Raw genomic sequence first — 13,039 nt, 5'->3', positions numbered from 1 at the left:
AAAAATTTGGGCACCCTGCATGGTTAGTACCTAGTAGCATCCCCAAGTATCACAGCTTGTAAACACTTTTTTTTAGCCAGACAAGAGTCTTGCAACTCTTGTTTGAGGGATTTTCATACTTTCTTCCTTGGAAAATTCTTCCAGTTCTGTGAAATTCCTCGGTCGTCTTGCATGCACTGCTATTTTGAGGTCTAGCCACAGATTTACAATGATGTTCAGATCAGGGGACTGTGAGGGCCATTGTAAAACCTTCAGCTTGTGCCTTTTGAGGCGATGATAGTGAACAAACCATAACCCTAACAGACTAATTAAGGTCTGAAACCTTGGTCAAAGTCATCTGAGCGCACAAATCTCCAAGGGTCCCCAAACTCTTGCATCATCTCATCTTACTTTTTGTAATTTTTAAAATGTAAAAAATTACTAATATATATATATGTATATATATATATATATATATATATATATATATATAATATATATATTTTTTATTATTTTTTTTTCTTCCCTAAAATACAAAGGAAATCTGTTATCTTTAACTTTAGGCCTTTTAGAGATCATTTCATCTTCAACTTGCTTAACTGTTCACAAAACAGTAATTTTGACCAGGGGTGCCCAAACATTTATAAAATACATATATAAAATTATACAAACTGACAGACTTGTACAGAGGGGGTGAGCACCCTGCCCTCAAGGGGTTACAATCTACAGGCATTTCACTATTCCCCCTAAACTGGGAGCCTAGGTAATAATCCCATGCCGTCACACAAGTGCAGTAGAGCAAAGTTGACAAATCTCCCGGATTTCTTGGTCCTCATGGGCTCAATGGGGCTGAGGTTTATGTGTTTCTGTAGTGTGGGGATTAACTAGATATTCCTTTTTTGGAAAACCAATGTCCCAAGACTAGTATATAACTAAAAAAACAAAACAAAATACACTTTAAACACCCTTCCCGGATCCAGCGATTAGTCTCCACCATTCCTCTTAGGCTCTGTTATTGTTTGCAGCGCTGACATCATATCGACAGCGCTGCAACCAATCAGTAATCTATTGTGTATTTTGGTACAGACAACGGCAAAAACAAAGGTGAAGCAAAAACGCAACATTTTCTCACATGGGAACAGGTCCTTATAGTGACCAAATAATACTCTCATCCAATTTTCCACAAAATACTACTTATATAAAACCTTAATTAAACTGCCATATAGATGAATGCAGAGCAGGAGACAGATCTTTGTGATTGTCATTTAGTAGTTCTCTCTATAGTTGGAATGATTTGCAGAGTATTTAGACTGACAGTGAAGCAAAATGTTTTTTTTTCTTTGGTGGCTCCTGATGGTCCCATTCTTGGGGCGACTTAATGAAGAAGGGGTCTTAAGCAGTTGCCATCTTTACCCGCCTTAAAAACCAGCAGTAATACATTTTTTTCTTCTGATACTTTCTGCTTTGTATCCAGAATTGTCCCAGGTTCTCACTTATCAGATACTTTGTTGCATAGAAGACACAATTATATATAAACTATAATAAAACAAAGTCTTCCACTAGTCTGATAAATTCTATTGCTGATGTCTCAGTCTAGATCTTCCAGCACTGAAGCTTTATATACTGGGGTCATTGTTCAGAACAGCACAGATTTAATGTTTTATCTGTGACTTTAAAGTTAATAAAAACAACTAAAAGTCCAATGGCTTCAACAACTTCCTTTTCTTCAAATCGTCTTTCTTCGAAGGTAATTGAAGACAGACTTGAAGTGAAAGAACATTTGTTAAAGATGGAAGATCTGACTTGCCCATTGTAAAAGTGCTGAGACTGGTACATGAAAGAGTGTCTGAAATGACCTAGAAATGGTTTTGAGAATCATGACCGAAGCGGTTGAGATGTAACCAAGGACAAATTTCAGATGGAATATGTACAAATTAAACTCATGTTCCTCTAAATGACTCAGACTTACTATGTTCACCTATTTCTAAGTATTTACAAATGACCTTTAGAACAAATTCCCTGTATGATGAGGTTTTCCAAACTTGGTCCAGAGCCAACTTGGGAAACATGGCTGAAGAACATACAAAAAGTTCTATATCCTAAAAGTGCATCAATTGTATGTTTTTGATTGTTGGTGCCTTTTCTTGCAGTCAAGTCTAGTACTATCTGAACTCACTGACAGACAAATAGGGATAATTTTTAGGTGATGCATTGACGAATATGGCGTTTAGATAGAAGGCCATAATTTGTGCATGCACTCCTGTTACCTAAATGCCACTGCGACAGTTCGGGTTTGGATTATGTTAATAACCCTTCTCCTGATTTTATGAAATGGTCAGGGAGGAAGGAGCCTTTGCTGTGCTCCAGATGTGCCCCCCGCCCTGAGCTCCTTCTTCCCTCGCCGGGCAAAGGTTTACTTAGCAGAATACTGTAGCAAAAGTGAATAAAAAATGTAACAAAGATGGAACTGCAAGCATCTCACAGAGATGTCCAGGCCGACCACGGAAAATGTTTTTGGAATGGAAGGCGTTGCAAAGGTGAGGAGAACAAAAAATTGCATTGTGACTACAGTGAATTGTGGTGGCAGTGTCCTTATGTGGGGCTGTGTGAGTGCTGCTGGTGTCGGGGAGCTATATTTCATTAATGATATCATGAATTTACAGATGTACTGCTCTATATTGAAAGAAAAGATGCTGCCATCACGCCATGCCCTTGGTAGACGTGAGGCTGGGTAGTCAAGAGGTCCGGGGTCAAATACGAAGAGGGCTCACCATAAATAAAGGGTTAAGGCAAAGGCATAGTCAGGTCACAGTCCAAAGTCAGAATCCAGGAAGTTAGTGGATCAAGACAAAAAAGGGCAAGGCAAACGGATGGTCAAAGACAAGATCCAATGTTGGGCAGCAAAGATCAAATACAGGAACACTGAGAACTGAGCAAGCGCACACCATTTGGACAAAGCTACAACTGGCACTAATTGGAGGCAGTGAGACAGCTAAATAGCCAGGTAATCACTCAAACAACAGACATATGGCGGAAGCCCTGGCACTGATTGGACGGCTGCATGCCACTCAATACACTGACAGCTCAGCACACAACTGTCCTTGATTGGAAGGCTGAACTGTCGCTCGCTACTTTGCTTCCAGACACACCTATAGTGCTGTTTTCCAACATGGCAACGATCCAAAACACACATCTAAGGCTACTGTTGTATTTCTGAAGAAGAACAGGGTGAAAATGATTCAGTGGCCGAGTGTCTCCTGATCTGAACCCAACTCTCCATCCAGCATCCAGGCTCTAAAAGAGGTCGTTCTTGAAGGAAGAAAAAAGATAGATGTTGCAATATGTCGCCAACTTGTTCATTCCATGCCTAGAGAAGACTTGGTGCTGTAGTTAAAGATCATGGAGGTCATACAAAATGCTAAATCTAGTAGTTTTTGATGTGGGATGTATTCATTTTTGCATCAACTAATTTCAGTAAAACTGAAGATTTTGTAAAGAAAGTTATATTATTACCTTACTTTCATGTTATGAGTTAAAAAAATGTTCTATGATACCCAAGCTTGTCAAAATTTTGGATATTGTTTTGCATTCAGTGGGATATTGATTAAAATATTACTTTTCAATGTAGGTGCACTCATTTATGTTGAGCAATGTATATGTACAAGCAATAAAGAACGGCAACACTCCACTCCCATTTCAAAAAACTCTCTCACTGGTGCTGCTTTATCCCCGTTTTTTTTTTGGGGGGGGAGGGGTTAATATATATATGTTAATTATTTATATTAATTAATTATAATTATATATATATATACATATATATAACGCTAGGGGGGTTATATATATAACTCTATATAATATACATATATAGAATTATAAATATAATTAATTATATACTTACACTGTACATATACATATGAACTTATAAGTTTCCTTAACAGTAAAACAGTCTATGTTTTTCACAGCAACACATCACAGTACAAGTTAGGAAAGTAGAAACGGAGATCTGATTGTTTACTATTAGAAATTACTGAATCGATTTGATGTGAATCAAGTTCATATGGTATTCTTAGTACAATGACACAAACTGCCATTTTACACGTTGCAGAAAAGTGCATTGACCAGAGAAGGATCACATGACTTTGGGTGTGACTGGGCAGGCTTCCTAACAACACCTTGCATCTATCACGACACATAGTACAGCACAGCCAATCATGAGGGACTATCAGAGCCTCTATAAAAGTAGAAGCAGGGAATGCAGCAGCCATTTTATGGTGAATCTGGATGGTGAAAGGGTGTCACAGTCACAGCTTAGCAATAGAGATAGGGATATATAGCTTTAAAACATTACAGATAGTTTGTGACCGCATAGCAGTGAGGTACCGCTACTGTCTATTTATCCATTGTCATATATGTTGAGGACACCTTGGCCCTAATTCATCAAGACCAGAGATTTTCACGCTGGTCTTGATGGTGGAGTCAGATGCTCCTTATTCATGAAGAGGTGCACGCCTCTTTCTAAAACAGGAGCATCTGACAACAAGTGGTATGCTGCTCGCAGCAAATCTTACTCCATTCACTGACTGTAGTAAGATTTCAGGCATAAGGTATGTCACAGCTCATCATGAATTAGATGAGCTGTGATGCCATGCCCCTGCTGTACCACCACCACACCCCATGTCTGCCCGTTTTGGCAGAGCTGGGAGAAACTGGCATGAAAACGCCAAAAGGCACAAATTTTTGGGCAACCCCAAGTTGCTGCAAAAATTTTGTGACTTTTTGAAGCAATTTACGCCAGAAGCTTATCAAGAGAATGCCAAGAGTGTGCAAAGCAGTCATCAAAGCAAAAGGTGGCTACTTTGAAGAACCTAGAATATAAGACATATTTTCAGCTGTTTCACACTTTTTTGTTAAGTATATAATTCCACGTGTGTTAATTCATAGTTTTGATGTCTTCAGTGTGAATGTACAATTTTCATAGTCATGAAAATACAGAAAAAAATCATTAAATGAGAAGGTGTGTCCAAACTTTTGGTCTGTACTGTATGTACATACACATATATATATATATATATATATATTTAGAAATGATGAATGTAACAAAATTATATTATTTTTTAGTAAGATGAACTTTCTGTTTCTACCACAAGATGGAGATATATGCATTGTAAAAAGTCAATTACTGTTTTTTAAAATAATAATAGTAGTAATAAAAAATAATTTTTCACTGTATTTTGAAATTTGATTTTACCAGATTGTAAAGACTTCAGGATTCTGTTCTTAAGGGTTTCCTCTTTTAGAACCGTGGACCCCAACTATCAGATAGTAGTAAAAAAACAAATACAGATACAGTAGTACTCACTCTCCCTCTGACCAGTGTCGGCTCCTCACCGCTCGGGTCTGGTGATGTCACATCAACTAATCAGCTAAAGACACTGAGCTCAATGATTGGGGGTCCATTCTTCTAAAAGTGGAAACTCTTTTTAAGGTTTCAACTTAAGCTTCATTCATATACAAGTTTTATGTGTTTTTTGTTGCTATTTTTTATTTACACATTTTTATTTCTTGTGTCTTACTTTCCTATATAAAAGCCTTTGGGAAAACACATTAGAAAAATGCCTTACCAAGAAAATCCTGTAGCTGGAAAAAGTCAAAAGTTTACTTCCTTTGTACTTGTTAAGATCTGGCTGCATAGTTTCTGCTGCAAAAAAAAACAAAACAAGGCAAAAGACTAAGGAAAAAATTGCTGCATTTTTTGAAAAAATATGATTTGTTAAATCATCACTGCTCTGCAGCACAGTGCAGTCTTTGTGTTTCCCATTTCATAAGGCAATGCTATGTAACACGGGTACTTTTGATGCAGTGACACAGAAACACAGAGCAGCCAATACGGGGTTAATAAACAGGGGAGGTTTATGATAACAGAGTCAACCTCCACGCAGGGAGTAACAGGGGAAAATATGGGGGAAAATCAAGGGAAGTAGCAGGTAAAAGTCTATTACTGACAGTTCACAGTTTAACTAGATGTAGCAGAGTCGAACCGGTTATAATCGACAGTTTTTTTAACTTAGCTGACTCTTGCTCCTCACAAGGCAGTTGCCAGCTGATGCCGGTGTTGATTTTTCAGGCGTCCCCGCCCAAACAATGCTCCGTCCTCTGGCGGCAGCAGGCAGTCTCCAGTTTTACCCGCTGAGCCCCTAGTCCATAACACGGCACCTCATGTGCTCGGCTCCACGGAACCCGCGTCTCTTCTCCCTCTAGTCGGCTTGACTCCTCCGGTCCACTGCACTCGGCTCTTGCTCCCAGTACTGGAGCCAGAAGCCTGGACCCTCTCACACTGCTCTGCTGAGCAGGACCCAGCTCCGCTTTTCTGCGCAAACGTCCTCGTCTCTTCCTCTCTCTAGCCACGCCACCAGTTCCCCGGTCACCTGACCTCCCAGCTCTCACTCTGGACATGACCCCAGCTTCCCAGTCACCTGACTCCTGTGCTCGCAGTCTGTCTTCCACCTGCAACCAGAGGCACGGCCCCGGCAGTTCCGGATCCCTTGCTCTGAAAGTACTTACACCCCGGTCTTCCCCCTTACAGCTACAGGTAGGTAAGCTTGGAAGTACACAGTTTAAGAGTGATAAATAAATGTAACATTTATAGAATATTGCCCATTTCTGGGACCTTCATCTTTCTCAAGAAGGTAGTTGTCATGATTCCACCACTCACTGTGTCCATAGTGAGTAACAGCTCAGCCGCCCTATAGAATCAGTGTCGTGCTGAGCTATCAGTATTGTGAGTAACAGCTCAGCCATCCAGTCTGGGACAGGGGCTTGCTGAGCTGTCAGTATTGTGAGTAACAGCTCAGCTGTCCAATCTGGGCCAGGGGCATGCAGAGCTGTCAGTATTGTGAGAAGCAGCTCAGCCATCCAATCTGGGGCAGGGGTTTGTTGAGCTGTCAGTATTGTGAGTGACAGTCCAGCTACCAATCAGGGCAGGGGCATGTTAGGTTTCATCCAGGTGTCTCCCGTTCTGGGTGATTATCTGGCTATTTAGCTGGCTGTTAGTGTCTGATTATTGCCAGTCGCAGCTTTAGCTCAGTTGTGTGTTTGCCATGTTTTCCAGTACTTTGTTTTTGATTTTTGCTGCCTGACCTTGCCTTTGACCATCCGTTTGCCTAGCCCCTTTGTATTGATCCGTTATCTGCCTGGAATGCTGACCTCGGACTGTGACCTGACTATGCCTTTGTCTTACCCCTCTGTTTATGAAGAGCTCTCTTGGTATCTGGCCCCAGACCTCTTGAGTAGATTGACTCATGGCTTGACCGTGAGTAGTGTCACAGTAGTCCAACATGCTGTGTTAGGACTAGTGGGGTGTTTGCGCATGAGTGACTTTCTTCATTGATCTCAGTTCTAAATTGCAAAGCGTTCCTCTATCAGACATTCATGGCATATCCCCTCAATATTCTATAAATGTAAAAGATCGAAACAGTGGTTTACAGCACTTTTGCAGAATTTTGCATGTTTTTTTGGGAGCGGTCAAAACAGCTATAGCTAGATGAAATTTGAGAATGGCTACCTACCAGGAGACAATGATTCATCAGCTGTGTTTTTTAATTGGTGCTTGTCTTCGCTTGCCGGCAGATCGCGGTGGACTGAAGGACCTGCGCTAACGTCATAGTCATGTGACGGCAGGTCCTTCAGTGGAGTGTACCGCGATCTGCCAGCAAGCCAGGACGGAGCGAAGCAAGACTGCGGGGGCCATCAGAAGGTAAGTATAGATTTATTTTTTTATTTGTAAACATTCTTTTATGGTCACACTATATAAATCCATGACCAAGTTGACAAGCACTTTCCAAGTGATGCTAAAATCGCTTGGAAAAGCGCTTGATAACCCGCATGCGGAAATGCATGTGAAGAACGCTTCACATCCACATGTCCCTGGCAGGAAAAATGCATGTACAATCCGCATGTACAATCCACATGTACAATCCGCATGCGTTTTTTTCTGCCAGGGAGATGCAGAAACGCTCAGGAAAAATCCGGAGCATTTCTGCATCGTGGGCACATAGCCTTAAAATGCATATAGAAAATACTTAGAAAATGTGCTTAATATGCTCAAAAAATATCAACTTCCCAATATACTTACTCTTTGTCATCACTCAGCACCACAGCTTAGATCACCACAGCTTAGACCTTCTACCTTATCTGATTACATTCCATAGTTACCAACAGTGATGTTGAAAATTTAAGTGGTTTTTTGTTCCACCTCCAGGATGACCCCAATCCCAATTAGAAATGCTGATTTTTGGCGGAGTTTTAATGAACCCCTCACTTTTTCAGCTTGGACACCAAGAATTTGCTTGGACAGTTTCCGAAAAATTGTGATAGTCCCGGCAAATTTGGGACAATTGACATTCTAGTGTAATGTCCCATTTGGCTTGGAAATGGCTAGGGGAGCAGTTTCAATCATGGGGCAAGGCTTATCATTCTTTATTTTTTTTCTGCAAAAAGGGCAGAGGAGGGTGAAGGCTCCTGCTTCAGCTAGATGTCTTATAGCCATACTTGTGATAATAATAAGAGGAACATGATTAATCTCCTGTGACACATACAGAATAATCTTTTATAAATTGTTCAATTTTAAGTGTAATATGAGACAAAATATGAGAAAAAAAAAGGAAATTAAAAGAGGAAGTGCTGGGATGTTTTGTGACTATTTTATCTTTAGTTAATAATTGTCACATCTCTTCAAGGATCTGCTCCAGTGATGTCTACTTCAGTTGCCAGGCACCACCCTAATCACTCACCAGGCCAGTAGAGATGCTGTCCAGCCAGGGATTAATCCAGCAGGTGTAATCATCTTCCTGCTGTTGCCAGTGTGACAGCACCACACCTTACTTAAACTCTCAACAGTCTGCTGAAGTTGCCAGATATTGTGCATGGAAACTCCTTGAACTTTGGTGTTCTGATTGTATTCTGAATCTTGATATAGACCCAGTTTTGTACCTTGACTTCATCCGTATCTGTTATTTTCCTCTATCCTGACCTAGACCTGTTTGAAAACGTTCTGACTGACCTGGTATCTGACCCAGGCTATTCCTGAGACTTTGGCATTAAATTTCGATGTCTGTTCTTGTCCTGTCACTCTAGTTACTAACCCAACTAGCTAGACCTCACTTGCCTTCAGCTCACTCATCTGGCCAGCAGCCACTTTGTGGTTGAAATCCAGGGGAACCCTTTGAAATCTAGATGCTTGTACAAGGGTTAAACTGTGAATGCTGAGTTTTTTTTCTGATGGAGTGGCTAATGCCATGGCTGTCTTAGGTAGTCTTTTTGAGCTGACAGCCTCTGAGTGAATTTACAATAATTAATTACTTTTTTTTAATTATGTACAAACATATGTGAAGAAATCAGACTTTTAATGATCCAAAAAAATCAACCAAATAAGTTTTGCAGGTAAGAAAGAAGGAAAGGAGAAATAGAAGAAGTGTGACTTCAGGATCAGATGACACAAGGTTTGCTTCTGGTATGTACGGTAATCATCACTAGATTTACATATGAACAAAACAATAGGAGATATTTAATCAAAGCTACAGTATCTGCGAGGCTACTTCATTTTTTTTTTTACATGCAATAGAGCAATAAAAAACTTGGTGTAATGTTAGACATGTCATTAATAAGTAGCTGGGAAATTCCACTTATCTGTTTCCTTGTTGGTTTGAAAATGTTTTAAAGGCAAAGTCTATGCTCATAAGCATTACACCTCATACTTTCCTATTTACTTTCAGCTTTAAGCTCTGCTTAGGCACCTGGAAAATATTGACTGAAATTTTAGAAGAGAAAAATTGATCCAAATAGTTTACGATAGAAATGGTAGGAGTGAGGGCATGGCAAAGATTATAGAGTACTACTATTCAGGGTTGCCAACTTGACTTCTTATTTTTTTTCTGCGCAACTTACCAAAAAATCACGGACAAACAATATTTTTTCTGGACACATTGGAAAACAATAATAATTTATTATTATTACGAGTAGAGATGAGCGGTGTTCGACTCGAACTGTTCGCCAATCTCAAATTCGAGCTGTTTTGCGCGGTGTTAGAGTCGTTCGACGAACTCGAACGATTTGAAAAAAATTCGGCTGTTCGAGGTTATGTTCGATAACTGTTTGTGCACCAAAAGCGTAATTTTTTCACAGTAATACTGTTAATTAGTGATGAGCGAGCATGCTCACCACTGCTCGGTCCTCGCCCGAGCATCTCAGTACTCGAGATGCTCGGAGCTCGCCGAGTACTTGCGCGATGCTCAGGCGGGAGCTCGGGTCCCCGTCCTGCATGTTTGGCGCTATTTAGAGCACCAATCATGCAGGGATTGTCTGCCACTCACTGTAATGTCACAGCCATGGTGGTTGTGGCATTACGGTGATTGCCCAAATCGATGGAAACAGTGCTCACAGTGAAACATTGTGTTTTTTTAACTTTCACTTATTGACGCCTCTCCATTACTAACCTGGGCTTGATATCAGCTGGCATTATAGGCTGACATCAACCCCAGCCCTATTACCCCACTGCCACCGCTACAGGGCAGTGGGAAGAGCGAGGATAAGTGCCAGAATTGGTGCATCCTATGGATGCGCCATTTCTGGGGCGGCTGACGACTGGTGTTTCTAGCCTGGGAGGGGGCCAATATTCATGGCACCCTTCCAGGGCTATTAATTAGAGATGAGCGTTGTTCTACTCGAACTGTTCGCCAATCTCAAATTCGAGCTGTTTTGGGCGGTGTTCGAGCCGTTCGGCGAACACGAACAATTTGAGAAAAATTCGGCTGTTCGAGGTTATGTTCGATAACTGTTCGTGCACCAAAATCATAACTGGATTTTTTCTCAGTAATGATGAAAATTAATGTTAATACGCAGTTTGAGTGTACAGCGGGGTGGGGGGAGGGGCAGGGGATGGATCTCTGCAGGAACAATGAAGATCTCCATTTTTTTTTCTCTTTCCCGCATTTGCAGTGGGGAGGTGCAATCTGTCAGCCTATCAGCAGCGCACACACGGAGCGAAGTGCTTTTTTTCACACAAGCAAGTGAATGTCATTGGCAGTGTATGTCACATGTCCTTGCCCTATAAGACCAAGCAATTTTCCCCGTCGCCACCATTTTCTCACTGCTGCAGCTGCGTGTTAGATGGCACCGCTGTTGCTGTGTGCGCTATACCTTGTTAATTTCAAGCCAATTTTCGCACAAATCTACAGATAGCTTGGGAGTAGGGAATAGTTGTGATTGCAGTCCTTTTAAGGACTAGGTTACAGCATTTCCTACGACTTTTATCAGGCAGGTCTGTGCTCTTAAATAGATAGATTGTGGGAGTAAAGACTAATTGTAACTGGAGTCCTTTTCAGGACTAGGTTACATCAGTTCCTATCAGTTTTTGCCAGGCAGGTCTGTGCCAGTGCTGTGCAAGTTTTTTTCACAGCATTTGGCTGAATCTAGCAAAGCTAATCCTTTTTGGCCTATTGCAGAGTGTGTTAGTCAGTGGAGTAGCCTATCTGTGTTGCAAGATATACCACCTGTGTATAGAATACCAATTTTTTTACTGCACCTAGTGAAGTAAAATCTTTTGGGCATAGCATCATTCTATTAGTCCATCTATACTGACCTCCATCAGGTTGCAAATTGAATATAATTTTTTTCTGCATCTAGCTCTGAAAAAATATTGGGCTTCTAGCTGTGTGTGGGACTTGTTCTATTAATCCATCTATACAGACCTCCATCAGGTTGCAAACTGAATATATTTTTTTCTGCATCTACCTCTGAAAAAATATTGGGCTTCTAGCTGTGTGTGGGACTTGTTCTATTAATCCATCTATACAGACCTCCATCAGGTTGCAAACTGAATATATTTTTTTCTGCATCTACCTCTGAAAAAATATTGGGCTTCTAGCTGTGTGTGGGAGTTGTTCTATTAATCCATCTATACAGACCTCCATCAGGTTGCAAACTGAATATATTTTTTTCTGCATCTACCTCTGAAAAAATATTGGGCTTCTAGCTGTGTGTGGGAGTTGTTCTATTAATCCATCTATACAGACCTCCATCAGGTTGCAAACTGAATATATTTTTTTCTGCATCTACCTCTGAAAAAATATTGGGCTTCTAGCTGTGTGTGGGACTTGTTCTATTAATCCATCTATACAGACCTCCATCAGGTTGCAAACTGAATATATTTTTTTCTGCATCTACCTCTGAAAAAATATTGGGCTTCTAGCTGTGTGTGGGACTTGTTCTATTAATCCATCTATACAGACCTCCATCAGGTTGCAAACTGAATATATTTTTTTCTGCATCTACCTCTGAAAAAATATTGGGCTTCTAGCTGTGTGTGGGACTTGTTGTATTAGTCCATCTATACTGACCTCCATCAGGTTGCAAACTGAATATATTTTTTTCTGCATCTACCTCTGAAAAAATATTGGGCTTCTAGCTGTGTGTGGGACTTGTTGTATTAGTCCATCTATACTGACCTCCATCAGGTTGCAAACTGAATATATTTTTTTCTGCATCTACCTCTGAAAAAATATTGGGCTTCTAGCTGTGTGTGGGACTTGTTCTATTAATCCATCTATACAGACCTCCATCAGGTTGCAAATTGAATATAATTTTTTTCTGCATCTAACCCAGCCAATAGTTTTGGCCTAATACCACAGTTTGGCCACTCAGCTCTGCTCGGTTCCCATCGATTGTTTTTTTGTGCAAACAACTCCAGAGTTGTGAATTAGTTAACCACCAAAATGAGTGGAAAAAGGCCTGCTGCTGGTGGAAAGGGGAATAGGCGTGTTGGGAAGGGGAAAAAGGTTGTGTCCGTGGGGTAGGTGTTAAAGCAACAGTAACATCTGCAGAAGAAAGACCATCTTCCAGCCAAACTAAAATGTCTTCTTCTTTTAGCGGACAATGTGATAAGATCCCTTTCTTACGGCCACGCCAATCGCTACAAATTCCAGATGAGGCACAAAAACAGCAGGTGCTTCAACGGATATCAAGTGCTCCTTTAAGTGGGCTCTCCTCCACATCAACTTCAACATCA

At 40.7% G+C, this 13,039-nt stretch overlaps 1 protein-coding gene across 7 annotated transcripts in view; it reads right to left on the bottom strand.

Moving 5' to 3' along the window:
• The window catches only part of BLNK (B cell linker), a 443,283-nt gene that overhangs the window by 233,065 nt on the left and 197,179 nt on the right, over window positions 1–13,039 (bottom strand). For 2 of the 7 annotated variants that reach the window (XM_073685219.1, XM_073685224.1), the window contains exon 2: window positions 5,601–5,677. The exons of the other annotated variants lie outside the window; for them this stretch is intronic. The gene's annotated coding sequence lies outside the window, so the exon portion shown is untranslated. The remainder of the gene's footprint in view (window positions 1–5,600; window positions 5,678–13,039) is intronic. 7 annotated transcript variants of the gene reach the window in all.

This window comes from Phyllobates terribilis, unplaced genomic scaffold, assembly GCF_046119375.1.
Source record: "Phyllobates terribilis strain yellow unplaced genomic scaffold, ASM4611937v1 Scaffold_5__5_contigs__length_657084704, whole genome shotgun sequence".
Classification (NCBI taxonomy): Eukaryota; Metazoa; Chordata; class Amphibia; order Anura; family Dendrobatidae; genus Phyllobates; species Phyllobates terribilis.
This window is presented reverse-complemented; position numbering and strand designations above follow the sequence as displayed.